The following is a 6,807-nucleotide window of genomic DNA, read 5'->3' as shown; positions in this document are numbered from 1 at the left end:
TTATGATCATAATCACTATATTATCGTTATTTTTTTTTTTTTTTTTTTTATTACATTTACTCCCCCGGGTCATTAGGTTTACTGTCCCTTTACTGCCAATCACCTGGGCACCCCTTTCTTAATCACCCATCCATCTCATCCATATAAACTTACCATTACGCCATCTCTATTTCCCTGTGCCCAAAAAAACACTGTCATAGACGCAATCTTAAAACTTTTGCGCATATAAAAACAATTACCGATCTGGGCCACTTTTTTCGGCAAGTGCGATCCCCTTTTCCCCCAAGGGGAGATGGAGACGGGGGGGAGGGGGGGGGGGGAAAGGAAGGGAGGGAGGGGGGGAGGGAGGGAGGGAGGGGAGGGGGGAGGGAGGGGAGGGGAGGGAGGGAGGAGGAGAGAGAAAAGGTCGTCGCTGGAAGAATATGATTCCGACAGAAATAGAGAAACAGAGAGAGAAAAGGTCGTCGCTGGAAGAATATGACCACGTGAGGAGAACTATAGTGGGGTGAGGGGTAGGAGGAGGAACAAGAAGGGGGGAGGGAGGAGGAGGAGGAGGAGGAAGAAGGGGGGGGGGAGGAGGAGGGGGGGAAAACAAAAAGGGGAAAAGAGGGAGGAGGAGGAGGGGGAAAAAGGAGGGGAAAGGGAGGAGGGGGAAGAGGAGGAGGAGGAGGAGGGGGAGGAGAAAAAGAAGAAGAAGAAGGAGAAGGAAGAAGAAGGAGGAGGAGGAGAAGAAAAAGGGAGGAGAAGGAAAAAAGAAGAAGGAGGAGGAGGAAAAGAAGAAGGAGAAGAAGAAGAAGGAGAAAAAAGAAGAAGGAGGAGGGGGAAAAAGAAGGAGGAGGAGAAAAAGGGAAGGAGGAGGAGAAGAAGAAGGAGGGAGAAGAGAAAGGAGGAAAAAAGAAGGGGAGGGGAGAAGAAAAAGGAGGAGGGGGAAAAAGAAGGGAAGGGGGAAAAGAAGAAGGAGGAGGGGGAAGAAGAAGGAGGGGGGAGAAAAAGAAGGGGAAAGAGAAAAAGGAGGAGGAGGAGAAGAGGAAAAGGAGGAGGGGAGAAAAAGAAAAAGGGAGGAAAAGGGAAAAAAGGGAAGGGGAGGAGGAGGAGGAAAAGGAGGAGAAGAAAAAAAGAAAAAGAAGACGAAGGAGGACGAGGAGGAAAAGCAATAGGGAGAAGAAGAGAACTAAAAGTAATACGACGGCTAAAGAACACGAGGGGGGGGGGGGAGGGGGGCGGGGTCAGGGGGGGAACCCGGGAAAAAAGCCCACAATAGCAGCAGGGGGACACAAATTAAGAGGACAAGGCAAGAATTTCCCGGGGGAAGAGCAAAAACCCGGGGGAAAAAGACTGGAAGAAGGAGATGGAGAGGGGACGATGAAAAAATTTAGGAAAAAATTTGGGGAGAAGGGAAGGGGACAAAAGTGGACGACACAGTCCCCCACCACCACTACCCCCCCCCCCTCCGCACACGCTGGGGATAGGAAGTCTGAACACCGATTCTCCTGAAGCATTTTTGGGGGTCCCCGGGCGGGGGGCGTTTCGCGTGTGCGTGGCGTGTGCGGGCGTTTTGGGGTGCGTGCCTTCGTATGCACCTCTGAGGAGTATGTGGAAGCTGAGGGAAGGGGAGGAAAGTAATGGCATGGGGGGAGGGGGAGGGAGGGAGAGGGAGAAAGAAAGAGAGAGGGGGAGAGAGAGTAGGAGAGGGTGGGCGGAGGAGGAGGAGGAAGAAGAGGAGGAGGAAGAAGAGGAGGAGGAAGAGGAGGAGGAAGAGGGGGAGGAAGAGGAGGGAAAGGGGAAAGGAGGAGGAAGAGGAGGAGGAAAAAGGAGGAGGAAGAGGAGGAGGAGGAGGGGGGAAGAAGGAGGGAGGGGGGAGGAGGAGGAGGAGGAGGGAAAAAGAGGAGGAGGGAAAAAGAGGAGGAGGGGGAAGAGGGAGGAGGAGGGGAGGAAAAGGAGGAGGGGAGGGGGAAAAAAGAGGAGGAGGGGGGAAGAAAAGGAGGAGGGGGGAAGAAGGGAGGGAAAGAGAAAAAGGAGGGGGCGGAAGGAAAAAAGGAAAAGGGGGAGGAGGAGGAGGAAGAGAGGAGGGAGGAAGGAAAAGGAGGAGGAGGAAAAAAGAGGAGGATGAGGAAGAAAGAGGAGGAGGGAGGAGGGAAAAAGAGGAGGAGGAGGGGAAGAAGAGGAGGAGGAGGAGGAAAAAGAGGAGGGGGGAGGAGGAGGGAAAAAGAGGGGGGAGGAGGATGAAGAAGAGGAGGAGGAGGGAAAAAAGAAGAGGAAAAGGAGGAGGAGGTGGAAGAAGATGAAGAGGAAGAGGAGGAAGTGGAAGAAGAAAAAGAGCGATTGAAAAGGGGGATGGGAGAAAGTTTTGGGTAAATGATTCCCTCTTCCCTTCCTTGCCTCCTCTCAGCCCATCGCTGCCCCCCCCTCTCCCATTCCCTCCGCGCGCGCGCGCGCGTGTGTGTGTGTGTGTGTGTGTGTGTGTGTGTGTGTGGTGTGTGTTGTGTGTGTGTTTTTTTTTAAAATATATATATATATATATATATATATATATTTAGATTTTTATATGTTGTATATATATATATATATAATATAAATATTGTATGTAATGTATATTTTAATATAACAAAAAAATATATTTTTATATATAATATTTTATATATATATATAATTTTAAAAATTTATTATATATGTAGGGATATGTTATGTATATTTAGCATATAAAAATTATATAAAATATATTATATATATAGAAAATATATATTATAACATGTATGTATATAAAAAAATATATAACATTAATATAAATAACATATTTAAAAGATAGATAGGGATGTGTGTGTGTGTGTGTGGGGTGTGTGTGTGTGGGGTGGGGTGTGGTTGTGGGTTGTGGGTGGGGTTTTGTGGTGTTGTGGGTGGTGTTTATATATGTTTAAAAAATGTATATATATGATATATATGTATATATTGTATATATAAAATTTTGTATATATAAAATTTTGTATATATAAAAATATTTTATATTATGTATATTATGTAAGTAATATGGGGGGTATATATGTATGCAATATTATGCAAAATATATGTTTGCATAATATGTATGCAAAATATATATATTAAAAATATATAAATATTTTTATTAAAATAAATGAATATATTAAAATTTTTAAATATATATATGATTAAATAAGAAAAACTTTTTAAATATAGAAAAAAAAAAAATAAAATTTTGAAATAATATAATATCTGGATTAAAAAATAAAAAAAATAAATTGGGGGGGAAAAAAATAAAAAAGAATATAGTTTTAAATATTTAATATTATTAAAAAAGATATATTTTTAAATTTTTTAAAAAATTATATTATTAATATAAATTAAAATATATAAATGTATATATATTATTATATTTATATAATATATATATAGAAATAGAATATAATATTATAAATAAATTTTGTATAGATAAAAATTTTAATTATATTAATATAATAATTATAATATAAAATAAGGATTAAAATAATGTATATATATATGATATATATATTTTTATATATTTTAAAATAAATTTTATTTTTAAATATATATATAAAATATAGATAAGATAAATTAAAATATATTATATAATATTATATATATATGGGAATAATTATATATATAGAAATATATATATTAGATATAATATTATTAAAATAGGGAGTATATAATATACCCATAATATATATATATAAAGGATTAATTTTAAATTTGGGGTTTTAATTTTAATGAAAGAATATATAAAATTATATAAATAATAAAGATAGATATATAAAATATAGTATTAATATAATATTATATTTTTTCAAATTTTATTATAATTTTATATATATATATATATGTATATTGTATATATATTATATGATTATATATATATATATATTAATTTTAAATAGGTTAATTTTATGATTTTTATAAAAAATTATTTTATATATATGGATATATATATGTATGATTTTAAAAGGATTTTATATAATTTTGTTTAAATAGGTATATATATATATATATAGAAAATAATATAAATATAAATATATATTATTATTAATTTTTGTTGGTTTTAGAACGTATGTTTATTATGTATGTTTTGTTTATGTATGTTTTATTTGTATTTTATTATTATGATGTTTTATGAATTTTTTTATTATATATATAGAATATTTTTATATTTATAGAATAAAATCATATATATTTTAATATATATATATATTTTTTTTTTATTATATTATTTTATTATTATATTATGTTGGTGTTGTTGTTTGTATTAAAAAAAAATTTCTGTTTATATTATATATATTATATATATTATATATATATTATTAATGTTATAGGGGTTTTTAATATCATTATAAAGTTTTACTATATAAAAAATAAATAATATATATACAAAAAATATATAATAATAGTTTGTTTTTGTTGTTTTTAGTATATAATAATTTAATAATTTTAAATTTCATAATATATTGTATTATATATGTTTATATATATCATTTTCTTCTCCTTTCCTCTTTTCCTTTTTCCTTCCCTTTACCCATTTCTATCCCCCTTTCCTTATCCCCGGGGAAGTTTTACATCAATACAACCCCCCCCAAAAATAAAAATTTGGGAATAATTTTTCCCCAAATCTCCCCCCCCCTTTCCCCCCTCAAAACTTCCTTCCCTTTCCCTTTCCCCCTTATCCCTTCCCTTCCCTCCTCCTTTTACCTTCCTCCCTTTCCCATCACTCCCTTCACCCCCCCCTTTTTCCCCCCCTCTTCCCTTTTTCCCCTTTTGGTTTCCCCCTCCCCAAATCTCCCCCCCCACCCCTTTTCCCCCCCCCCTTCGCCCCCTCTTCCCCCCTTCCTCCCCTTTCCCCCTTTTTCCCTCCCTTTTTTCTTCTTTTTTCTCCCCCTCCCCCCTTTTTTTTTTTTTCCTCTTTTCCCCTCCCTCCCCTTTTCTCCTCTCCTCCCTTTCCTCTTTTCCTTTTTTGGTTCCCCCTCCTTCCGCTCCCCTTTTTTCTCCCTTATTTTTTTCTCTCTCTTTTTTCTCTCCTCTTTTTTTCTTCTTTTCCCCTCTCTCTCTCTCTTTTTTCTTCTTCCCCTCTCCCCTCTCTCCCCTCTTATTGGTTCTTTCCTACTTTTTTGTTTTCCCCCCGACCCCCCCCCCCCCCCCAATTTTTCCCCAATTTTTTCCCCGTTTTTTAAAAAACATTTTAAAAAAAAACAGAACAGGGGAAAAAAAAACAAAAAGGGAAAAAATGAAAAAAGGGGAAAAAAGCGAAAAAAAAGAAAACGGGGGGGAAAAAAAAAAAAACGGGAAAGAAAGAGGAAAAGGAAAAAAAAGCGGGAAAGAAAAAAAAAAAGGGGGGGGGTAAAAAAAAATAAAGGAAATCCCCCTTGACCCGTTTGCGAGTTGACTCAACACTTTCCCGAAGATGTCACTTTCACTCGATAAAGAAGTGTCCATTCACATTCCGCCGGGATTTGCTGCTTAGGTGTTTGCTCTTTGCTCACGCACACGCGCGCGCTCTCGCACACACACACACACACACACACATACACATACACATACACATACACATACACATACACATACACATACACATACACATACACATACACATACACATACACATACACACACACATACACACACACACATACACATACACATACACATACACACACACACACATACACATACACACACACACACACACACACACACACACACACTGCTAAGCTGTGTGTGTATGTGTGTGTGTGTGTAGTGAGTGAGTGAGTGAGTGAGTGAGTGAGTGAGTGAGTGAGTGAGTGAGTGAGTGAGTGAGTGAGTGAGTGAGTGAGTGAGTGAGTGAGTGAGTGAGACCAACTGTATTGGAGTTACTATGCACCTGAATATGTACATGGCCATGTCTAAGCATGCGTGTCTAACCGTGTGCGCGAGCATATGTGCATGTCTGTGTCGGACATCCGCGCATGACTGGATGATTCATGACTTTTCATGATACACGTGTTCGCTATATTATATGTGCATAAAATATAAAGTCAAACTTTTCCATGCAGACATTATAAATGGGTTGACGCTTCAGAATGCGTATACATTTCATGCGACTAAACTACTTTTATTTCTGCTTACGTCATCTTTATAAATATTCCGCTAAGAGCATTTGTATGAATTCCAATGTGCATTGTGCTAAAGTCGCAAGTGTTTTCGCGTTTACGTCAATGCGTTACTCTCTCTCCCTGGCTCACCCGCTCATCATATTTCTCGTTATTTTCATTCTCATTCTTTCTTTTTTTCTTACCCTCGGTATTATTCAACCTAACTTTCCCGTTTTTCCTCTCTTACGTTATTCACCCATCTTCTCTTTAATTCTCCTGTCGTGCCCTCTGCTTTTTCGTTTTTAGTTTCGTCCTCTCCTTAAATTCTAAAAACAATAAACTTCAACAACAAACTTTCACATCCATTCACAAACAATTTTCCAGTTAAGGGGGGAAGGTTGTAAACACAGAGATATGAATATATTAAAACGGCATTCTCGAAGGAGCTGACCATTTACCTCCGCGTTTCGGGCTGGTCAGCAGCGATGTAAACAAACAGGTCAGCCAAGCCCACTGACCAATAGCCTTGGTCTAAAGAATAAAAAAAAACGATTAATCTAAGCCTGTCGGAGAGGTCAGCAGAGTAAACTGACAAATCACATCTTTCGACACAGGTCAGCCGAGAACATCAGCCAATCAGAGACTTCGACACAGGTCAGCGAAGCAAGCCAGCCAATCAGAGCCTTTAACGGGAGGGGCTTGTCGTCACGTGAAT

This window comes from Penaeus monodon, chromosome 18 (assembly GCF_015228065.2).
Source record: "Penaeus monodon isolate SGIC_2016 chromosome 18, NSTDA_Pmon_1, whole genome shotgun sequence".
Classification (NCBI taxonomy): Eukaryota; Metazoa; Arthropoda; class Malacostraca; order Decapoda; family Penaeidae; genus Penaeus; species Penaeus monodon.
This window is presented reverse-complemented; position numbering follows the sequence as displayed.